At 47.1% G+C, this 10,416-nt stretch overlaps 1 protein-coding gene across 4 annotated transcripts in view; it reads left to right on the top strand.

The window, feature by feature from the left end:
* Positions 1-519: 519 nt before the first annotated feature.
* Positions 520-10,416, top strand: part of JAK1 (Janus kinase 1) — a 121,741-nt gene continuing 111,844 nt past the window's right edge. For 3 of the 4 annotated variants that reach the window (XM_075557176.1, XM_075557178.1, XM_075557169.1), the window contains exon 1: positions 520-735. The gene's annotated coding sequence lies outside the window, so the exon portion shown is untranslated. Of the gene's footprint in view, positions 736-3,070; positions 3,136-10,416 lie in introns of all 4 variants that reach the window. The other variant, XM_075557174.1, reaches the window with a different exon arrangement.

Here is a 10,416-nt window from a genome sequence, read left to right as displayed (position 1 = left end):
AGCAGAGAATGAAAGTACACGCATTAGATATCAGTGAATGTTAGTTCTTCATAATCTCACAGCTTAAGGTTTGAAGCTACTTTTATTTTAACGCAATAGGCTGAATCTGAAATAACATCAAAATAGGGGGATCCGCTCCCCGAACTCCCCTTTCACTTGGCGGAGGGAAGGTGCAAGGTTGTCGGGTGCAGAGGTAGCTAAAGGCACCCCAGCGTGGAAAGGTGCACGGAAGGGGGCTGCCTACACACTCGGGAGACGTCACCCAGTAGCCAAATCCTGACACTTTGCGCCTGGACTGGCTGACCGCTCCTTCGAAGGTGACAACAGCTCGCGGTCCCGGGGGTCAGCGAAGTCGCACGGCGGGGAGCGGGAAGGGGGGCAACGGGGGCACCAGGTTCGAGCGTAGGCGGCCGCCCCCGCGGTCCCCGCCCCTCCTTTCCGGGGCTACCGCTCGTGACGTGGGGGGCGGGGCCTCCCGCGGGCGCTGGGCGGGGCCACCGGCGGGGCGGGAGGCGGGCTTGTGGCGAGCGCAGGCCGCGGCGGCCTCCGAGTAGCCGGGAGCCGAAGGCAGCGCTGGCCTGAGCCGGAGCCTCGGTCGCCCTCTGCGCCCCTTCCTCAGCCCCGGGCGCGCGCACGCCTGGGCCCCCCGGGGCTGGCCGCCCAGCGAGTCGCCCGACCGGCCCCTGCTAGCCGAGCGGCCGCCGCCGCCGCCCGGCCCGGGGACACACGGAAGTGGTGAGTGTCGCGGAGCGAGCTGGGGGGCGAAGCCCGGGGACGAGGGCGCGCGGGAGAGGGGCGCGCAGCCCGCGCCCGCGGGTGGCACGGCCGCCCCTGGCTCCCCGCGCCGCGCTCCACGGCCGCCCCGCGGGCGGCGCTCGGGACTCGGCGCGCCGGGGCCCGGTGGGGACGCGCGGGCGCGGGCGGCGGGGGATTTCCAAGCCAGCGGGCCCGCGAGCGCAGCCGGCCGCCGAGGTCGGAGGCGGGGGCTCCGGCCAGGAGGGAGGGGAGGGCTCGGCCCCGCGCCCCCTCCCCGAGAGCGCTCGCCGAATTCTCATAAACAAGCCGGGGCCGCGCTGCCCGACATCCTGTTTACACCACCCCGAGATGCAGCCGCGGGCTGAGGTTTGACGTCCCCCGCCTGCTGCGCCCAGCACTTGACCGCCCGCTCCGGGGGGCCGGGGGGAGAGGGTGGGGAGAGAACGAGGAGGTCGTTTTAGATTTCCCAAGCCTGCAGGTGGGTGCGGAGGGGCTTAGCGGGCTTTCTCCCTTGCCATGTCAGCAAGGGAAACTTTGTGGGACTTGGGAGTCTTGCTGACCCGAGACGTCCGTGGACTTCGGAAACGCCCCCTCCCCTATTAGGTCCCTTTTAGACCATGACCCCTGATTACCAGCGAGAAGAGCCAAAGACTCACCCAGAGCAGGAGGAGCCGGTAACAGTGAGGGAGAGTCACAATTCTACAGGTAAAGGGACAGAACGCCCCAAACTAGGGCCGCTCGCCGACTCCGGGTCCAACACTTTCGGATCCGGACTCCGACTTCGAGTTTCAGGGAAAGGTGTCCTTTAAGTAGGACGACTAAACACCCCTCCAAAGTCACTCCCAGGGATCCCGGGACGAGGGTCTCTTTGTATGTTGTGTTTACCCAGGATCTTCTCCAGGGAGACTAGATAAGAAGTTTGATTATTGCCAGGTGTTTGGGAACACATTATCTTTGAGGGTATATTCTGGTGGTTTCTGGTGCGTCCCTGGAGAAGGGGACTTCGTGCTCTCATGCATTGTTCCTCGGCTCTGAATACATGCCTGTGGCCCGTCTTCTGTCTCTGGTTAGATGCATCATTATGCATTCTGGCAACTCCACCCTGCGCCCCTCTCTCCCCAGTGTTTCTATCTCTTTGGCAGAAGTTGACTGTGATAAGAAGTGATCATCACTGCGCTGGGAATGGAAAGCATTTAAAGCCTTCTTTACCCCAAACCCACAGGCGACCAGTTAATACCGACTCCTATCGACCCTGTAGATGGGTATAATGCAGAAATAATGAGAATGGATCATAGGGTCTTGATGGCTATTTTTTGAGAAGGATTTAAGTCATGGGTGGGCAGAGACTACACAGAATTATTTCCTTTAAGGTGAGCATTTTGTGTTGCTTAAACCTTGGTTGCTTGCTTTCACAAGACTCATCCTTTACCCTCACCCCCCTTTCCCCCAGGCCTCATCTTGTGTTGTGTGTTCAAGCCTTTGCTTTTGGGGACCCCACTGTTTCCTAAGAGTGGGGAGTCACTTTTGTTGAAGGATCAATGTGTTCTTTTGTGGTGAAGGTTAATGGAAACCGTGAAGGCACCAGACACTTCTGGTAGAATATGCTTCGTAATACAGAGAAAATGTCTCCGTGTAGTGCATAGATTCGGATCACATTTAATGGCATAAACATGTCATACCTAAGTGCCTGTGGACATTATGATTAGAAACCATCACCGCCTCTGAATATATCACATTAATTACACACTGCCATTGTGGCTTATCTCAGTTTCTCTAAATGACTGCCCCCCTCCCATACTAGGAGTGCATTGTGATTTTCCACCTTGAATAAAATCTGTCTAAATTGTACTCCCATTTCTACAATCTACTGTTTACTTAACACCATAGGGAAACAGGGATAGAATGGGTACATCCTGCTTAGAAGAAATAGTTCAGACATGTCTCAAAATGCTATGTTCCAGTTTTACTGTCTTTTTGGCTATCTTAATGCCAGTGTTGCTGATACAATACTTGTAATCATCTCTCTGGCTATTTGGTATCCACTCTTGATAGATTTAAGGTAGGAAATGGATTAGGATACCTGTCTCATTAAGGTTGGTCTAAGCTGCTCAGGGGAATTAGGTTGCAACATGTTTTTTCAATTCAGGCATATGCTTTTAAAAAATTGGTGAAAATAAGAATTTTCAGGGTGGGGTTTTTGCAGGAAAGAGACTTAGATTAAATGGCAACAAGAAACCTGAACTGGGTGCTTCTAAATAGACTCCATGTTCCAACTGCAGACAGCCAGCTACTTACTGTTTTTATTGTTTCACAGTTATCACACCATTTCTTCTGCAACGCTTGAGGCAACACGTTTAATTGACCAGAAACCCAACTGAAGTGAGTAGTGAGAACCTCTGTTGGTTTATGTATACTTTTATAGAGGAAGTAAGGAAGTGTAGTCGGTAAGCACTTGCCTGCTAAGGGAATCAGCTGTGTGAACTCACCATTGGCGCCAAGGGGGCAAAGACCCAGTGATCTGCTCCCTTAAAGACTGCAGCCTAAAGGGGAATTGATCACAAGGATCAACCTAGAGTCCCCGCCTGGGGGGCGAGCAATGGAAAAGTGGGTGAGGGGCAACGGAGGATGATGTAAGATATGAAAATACAAATTGATAAGTTATCAAGGGTTCATGAGGGGAGGGAGGGGGAAGAAATGGGGAGCTGATATCAAGGGCTCAAGTAGTAAGAAAATGCTTTGAAAATGATGATGGCAGCATATGTGCAAATGTGCTTGTGAATGAATGAATGGATTTTGATAAGAGATGTAAGAGCCCCCAATAAAAGTATTTAATAGTAAAAAACCCTGCAGCCTAGGAAAGCCTCTGGGGCAATTCTGCTCTGTCCTTCTAAGTTAAAATTTATTCGATGGCACAGAGCAACGTAGAGGGGACCCTTAAAAATGTGTGGCTGCATCAATAAGGTTTATTAGCAAACACCAAGGCTTTATTTTCTGACCTCTCATTTTTCTGATGAGTGCCCCCCCACATATATATTTCGTAATATCTTCCTATGTTCTAATGAGATAATCTGATTTTTTGTCTGATATGTAATATGCATGCATTTTTACTTCCTGTTCATGTGCACATTTAAAATAACTCCTTTAAGTAGGGTACGGGAACTTGCGTAATGTCAACAGACTCTTGCTGCCCCAGCAGCACCTGATACTAGTACTGTGATGTCTGGTGGATCAGCAGGGTTTCTGGAGACGTATCAGAGGAAATGGGGCCTAGAAAGAACCACGTAGATTCTTTATGGCCAGTAGTTCTCAGGGCACCCCACCCCAAACATTAGCAGTGTCTGGAGCCTGTTTTGATTGTTGTGCTTTGTGAGTGAGGTGGCATTGCTGGCTTCTGATGCTGCTGACTGGCTGCAGTGCATGGGCCAGCCTTCCAGGACCCAGTTGGGGGGTGGGGTGGGGCTCACAGGGTCAGGAATGTTGAGGGCAGACCTGGTGGGTAACAAGACCCCGGCTCCTGTGGTGGCAGACTGAGTTCCTGCAGGCACTTACTGGTATTTACCTCATTGTACAGTGGAGAGAAAACTGCTCACCTGGGTCATCAGGTCAGTGACGCATGTGGAGTGCACAGGTACTGCGAATGACTGCCCAAGTTAGAACGGATATGAAGATAACTTTTTTTACAAATGAGTTGTTAGAAACAGTGGTAGTTAAGGAGATGGGACAAAGGCAATAGGTAGGTTGCATACAAGACAGGTCGGATGGATTGGTATAATTGAATTATTTGACTTTTTCCTTCTTGGTAGAGGCTTTCTTTGGTGTCACTTCCTTGCTGATGGAGCCTTAGTGCTTTAGCTCTGTCGTTTCTCTCAGCATCACGGACATGTTCTCGTGATGCCGGAGGGAACACTCACCCAGAATGTAGGCAGCCGAGGGAAAGGAGTCATCTGGGGCCTGTGCCCTTTCCTGTTTAAGGAAAATCACATTCTTAGCAATTTAATTTCTTTTTTAAAAATAAGAGCCTTAACATGAGAAATGGGGACGAGTTGATGACAACGGAAGGTGCTGCGTATGTCTTTGCTGTCCAATTTTCTTTTTGAAGCGTTATAGTGTCAAGGTAAATTACACCATAGGGGAAGGGAGAGAAATTGGGGCGCACTTGGCTGGTTGCTTTTACGATTTGCATACTCGTCTCCCAGCCTTGTTCTTAACCCACGGCCTGTTGTTTCTTCCTGGCTTTGAGCTCTCCCGTTCTGAGATGAGTGAGGTGTACCACTATTGCTTCCTGTCTTGAGAACCCTCCGGTCATATGAGGGCTCAGGGACAGGAAGCTCCTTGCTGTGAGTACGTTCCGACCTGAAGTGCACCGGCTACAAGAGCGCACAAAGCATTACACTCATCCCTCGGCCACACAGTTCGGCCTTCAAGATGTGATTATCTTGACTCTTCAGTTGGCAGCGTGCACACATTCCTGGTTCTCGGTGAATAAGCAAGACTTGTTTGAGAAGCAAAAGGCAAATTTCTTTTAAGTTCCCCTGAGGGGAAGACAGGTCAGCCTTCGTTGAATTTATTTTTGTTGTTGGAGTCAAGCGCTGTCAAGTGGGTTCCCGTTTGTAGCAATCGCAGATAACAACAGAGCAGGACCCTCCCCTTGCCATCCTCACAGTTGTTGCTGTGGGTAAGCATATTGCTGCAGGCGCCGCGTCAGTCCATTTCACTGAGCGCCTGCCTCTTGTGCTCATCTTTGCTCTACCCGCAGAAGGACAACATGCACGGCAAAGTGGAAGGCCAGCGCAGGAGAGGAAGGCCCTCGATGATTTGGAACCGCCTCGGTGGCAAACCTACAACAAAAATAACCACCACCACTTTATCAAGCATGATGCCCTTTCCTTGCTGGGAACCTGGCCAAAGGACATGAGACAGAGTTTTGCCATCTTGGCTTTTGCCTTCTAAGGAGCAGTCTGGTTGTACTTCTGTAAAGGTAGACTTGTTTGTTCTTCTGGCAGCCCTTGGTATAGGCTAGTCTTCACCAACATCTTTCAAATGCATCGATTCTTTGGTCTTAATTACTGGCCATCTTTTGCATGCGTATGAGACAGTTGGTAATACCATGACTTGAGTCAGGTGCACCTTAGTCCTCAAAATGTCACCTTTGCTTTTTAACACTTTAATGAGGTCTTTTTGCAGCAGATTTGCTCAAAGCACATGGTTTCTTGATTGCCGCTTCCAGGTTTGTAGATTGTAGATCCAAGTTAAAAATGAAGTCCTTGATAACTTCAGTATTTTTTTCCCTGTGTGTCATGATCATGTTCATTGGTTCAGTTGTCAGGATTTTGTTTTCTTTATATTGATGTGAAGAGCCCCGCTGGTGGAGTGGTTACTCATTGGGCTCAATCCTCATGGTTGGCAGTTTGAAATCACCTTGGGAGAAAGACTGGGCTTTCTACTCCCTTAAACAGTTACAGTCTTGGAAGCCCACAATAGGTTGCTATGAGTCAGCATTGACTCACTCGATGGCAGATAAAGAGTATATTGAAGTGTAATCCGTACTGAAGGCTCTAAGCTTGGTCTTCATTAATAAGTGCTTCAAGTTCTCTTTGCTTTCAACAAGCAAGATTGGGTCATCAGTATATAGCCAGTTGTTAATGAGTCATCTTCCATGCCTGATGGTTCATTCTTGTAGCCAAGCTTCTTGGCCTGTATTTGTTCAGCATACAGACTGATTAAGTATGGTGAAAGGATACAACCCTGATACACACCTTTCCTGATTTTAAGTGATGCAGTATTCCCTTGTTCTATGTGATTGTCTTCTATGTATAGGTTCACCACGAACACAGTTAATTATTATGGAATTCCCATTCTTCATAACTTTCATACTTTGTTAAGATCCACCCAATTGAATGCTTTTGCATAGTCAATAAAACACAGGAGACATCTTTCTGGTGTTCTCTGGCAACTGCAAAACCTACAGAGAAGCTCTCTGCAAAGGCCTGGACTGTAGGTACCAGCAAGGAAGACAGTGGCGGCTTGGGTCCAGCTGGAGGAGACTCTTCTCATCTGATGCAGTGGAGCGGATTCTGACTCATGGCCACCCTGTCACTGCTGAGCCTAATTGCTCCACAGGGTTTTCAAAGCTGTGCCATTTTGGAAGCTAATGACTAGCCTTGTCTGCTGAGGTGCCTCTCATAGGCAAAATCGCCAGTTTGGGGCTAGTGGTCCAGTGCTCAGCCACATCATCCCAGGAACCTGGGGAGAATGAATTAGGTCAACTTCCCGCCCATCTTGGTACAAAGCACTGATTGATTGCATTTCAAAATGCGTTGGTTTGCCTTGATTTTGAGAGTTTGTTTTTGGGAGGCTCTGGGGCCAGATCTGGTTTGATCGCAGCTGTGAGAACCTAGAGAAGAACCCGGGTCACGCACTCATCAGGTGCTGGTCTGCTAACGGAAAGCTCTGGGGGTTCCACCCTGCTTGCTTCGTGGGAGACAGCTGAGGCGCTGTGCTTCTGTAAAGACTTACACCTGGGGAAACCCCATGGGACACTTCTCTGTCCTGCAGACTTGCTGGGAGTGCAGATTGCCTTGACTGCTGTGGACTTGGGGGAAAACTTCCCTGAGCTCTGCTTCTGTGTTCTTAACTCTTCAAGTAGGCCTACCTCTGGTATTACTGAAGAATTGAATGCCTAGAGTTTGAAATGGTGCAAAGTGCACAGTATGAGCTTAACATTTATTAGCCATTATGATGATGATGATGATGATTGGTCAAGATGCTTTGTGCTAAAAGCACAATTTTTTTCAATTATTTCAATTATTTTCAGTATGTTTGAAGATGAGGAAAGTGGTGCTTAGTAGATGCTCAACAAAGGTAGCTGATAGTTTATTAGAAAGGCATCAAGTAGAAATGGGTAAGTCAAAAAGGTTTTAGCCCCCAATAAATAAGTTACCATCTATAAGCCATTTTTGTGCTGAAAAACTGGGATTCGGCTTATACACAGGTCAGTGGCATGAATGGATGTCATCTGGTCAAGCCCAACTAACAAAAGGAGGAAATCTCATGAAGCCTGACATAGAGTTAATAGCAAAGTGGGTTCGAGATGCATGGGAAGACATTGCAGAAGACATGGTGTGACGGGCCTTCCAGAAATGTAGTCTTAGTAATGCTGTGGATGGCAGTGAAGACTGCGCTTTGTATGAAATGACAGCAGTGATGGTGATGATGGCGATCTCAGTGAGGACAGCGTCTATGATGACCTCACACCAGCTGAAGCTCTGCATTGGGATACGGATGATGATGAGGAATCCAGTTTTGAAGGATTTTAACTCTTTCGATTTTAGCGTGGTTGCTGATTGAGCTCAGGGAATAGTACTCTTAAGGTATCATTGTTGATACCTTATTGTTTTTGTTGAACCTATTTTCCACTTACTGTGCTGGTTTACTAATGTTAAATGACTTGTTGCCCTCTTATTTATGTTTTTATTTAAAATAAATATTTAAATACATTACCCCACTGATGTCTCAATTTTTAGTAATTTTATTTTCATTTGTTTTGATTATTGAAACTCACCAATAGCTTCTGCATTTTTCCACCCTAGGCTTATACTCTAGCCAATCAGTTTTTCTGGTTTCCCAGGTAATAATTAGGTACCTCAGCTTATACTCGGGTCGGCTTATATTTGAGAATATATGGTAGGTTTTACTTGTTTTTTCAGGAAAAAATGAACTCTTATTTCAGCTTTGAATACCATTAACCATTTCAAACCAAACTCACTGCCATCAAGCCAGTTCTGACTGAGAGCCCTATGGCAAAGTTCTCTTGTAAGACTGCAGGCGGTGACTCTGGAAGCTGACTGCCACATCCTTCTTGGGTGGGGGCTAGTTAGCAGCCAAGCACTTAACTAGGGTGCCCCATGGCTCCGTTTAAGTGCCTTTAACCCCACTACTGCTGCTGAGTTCGTTCCTGCTGCCAGCAACCTGTTAGGACAGAGGAGGTTTCTCCACTGGGTTTCTAAGGCTGGAAATCTTCACAGAAGCCGATCGCTGCATTTCCCCCAATGGAGTAGCTGAAGAGTTGGAAATGCAGACCTGTGAGCTAGCAGCTAGGTACTTTAACCTACGTGCTACTAAAGTCCTTTAAAGGCCTTTCCAAACTCACTGCCATCCCGTAATTTAACCTTCCTTAGGTGGAATGTTTTAGACATGCTGGGAAGTCATATACTGTGTTGCTTTGGCTGACTCATTTAGTTGTCTGCTGTTGACAGCGACTTAGTGTTTGTAAAATGGTAGCTTCAAAGTTGTGTGGAAAGAAAAGAAGCTTATAAATCAGCTACCGTTCCAGGGGGTTTTGTTGTTTAAGGAATTATGAACACTTACGGAAATTAAAAAACATATTTAGTTCCCCCTGAATGCCATTTTATCTTTATCTATTTCCGTATATTGTGTCTCCCTAAAGCAGGATTTACCCAAATATAAATTTGTACAAAGAGTCAGCACTTCCTCCTAATCATGTTCTAAAATATCCTTATTTCCTTCTCAGTTATAGTTCTGTTGAACAGGTTTTTTTGTGGTCACATTCGTATTCTCACAGTCAGTTGCCACATGCTTGGAAAAGAGCTCTCGTCATCCGAATGCTTTGCTTGGGCAGCAAAAGAGCTAGCCTTGTGTTCCCTCGTGGTGCCATTTGGGAACGAAGAAGATGGCAAAACTCGTGTCTTGTGTGGCTGTGTGGAGGGGTGATCTATAGGGAAGTACACAACACACAGTGAAAAGATGGGCCTGTGGGGATTTGAAATGTAAATTCAGTTCTGTTATTTTGAAGTGCATCTGACCATTCATATCAGTCTAATTATATAAAGTAGGACAAGATAAGACCAATTTGTAATTGATGTAACACGCACTTGTTTTTATGATGGTTTAAAGGGCTTACGGCTATGTTAATAGTGGCAGCTTAATTCAATTAAACACAATTATATCTGCAGGGTAGTTTGCACAGTTCATTTGCTCAGATGGTAGCAAAGCTGTAATGTAGTTTTTTTTTCAATTAGTAGAGTTTGAAAGAATCTTCTATGTAGGGTAAAAGACAAAAGAAAATGAAATCAAGTAAAATGCAGTCTTCCAAATGTGTATGTTACCAGTGAAACATCTCGTTAAACTTGTTCCGTGTCTCACACACGGGGAGCTGCCAGTGTGATTCATTTTATAAAGGGCAGCACTGGCATTTGCCGAGTACACACCTGCCAAACCCCTTTTGGGTTTAATTCGCAGACTACAGACTTTAAAAAGTAAGATGCACAATGTCTAGATTTAATACTCTTATTGCTTTTGTTCAATTAAAGTAGTTCTGTAAGATTTTAGGTGCATCCACGCCGCATGTCTTTTAGCTTATTGAGAAGATCATATGATATAGTGGTAACCCCAAAACATAATTTTATAAAACTTATTTAGAATGACCAACCACTCCGTCAGGTAGCCGGAATGGTCGGACATTAAACGTAAGCTGTGATGTTTTGAACTGCATGTGCCCCTAAAGTATGTGTCCATCTGTCTGGCCCATGATGCCCAGGTATATGTGACCAGTGAAGCATATTGTGTGTGTGGTGTTTCTCCATTTTGTGTTCTAATGTAATAATCTTTCATTACACATTGGACTGCTCACCACAGTTTGAA

The sequence above is a fragment of the Tenrec ecaudatus genome, chromosome 1, assembly GCF_050624435.1.
Source record: "Tenrec ecaudatus isolate mTenEca1 chromosome 1, mTenEca1.hap1, whole genome shotgun sequence".
In the NCBI taxonomy this organism is placed as follows: Eukaryota; Metazoa; Chordata; class Mammalia; order Afrosoricida; family Tenrecidae; genus Tenrec; species Tenrec ecaudatus.
Note: the sequence above shows the minus strand (reverse complement) of the source record. Positions and strands in the feature narration are given on the sequence as shown.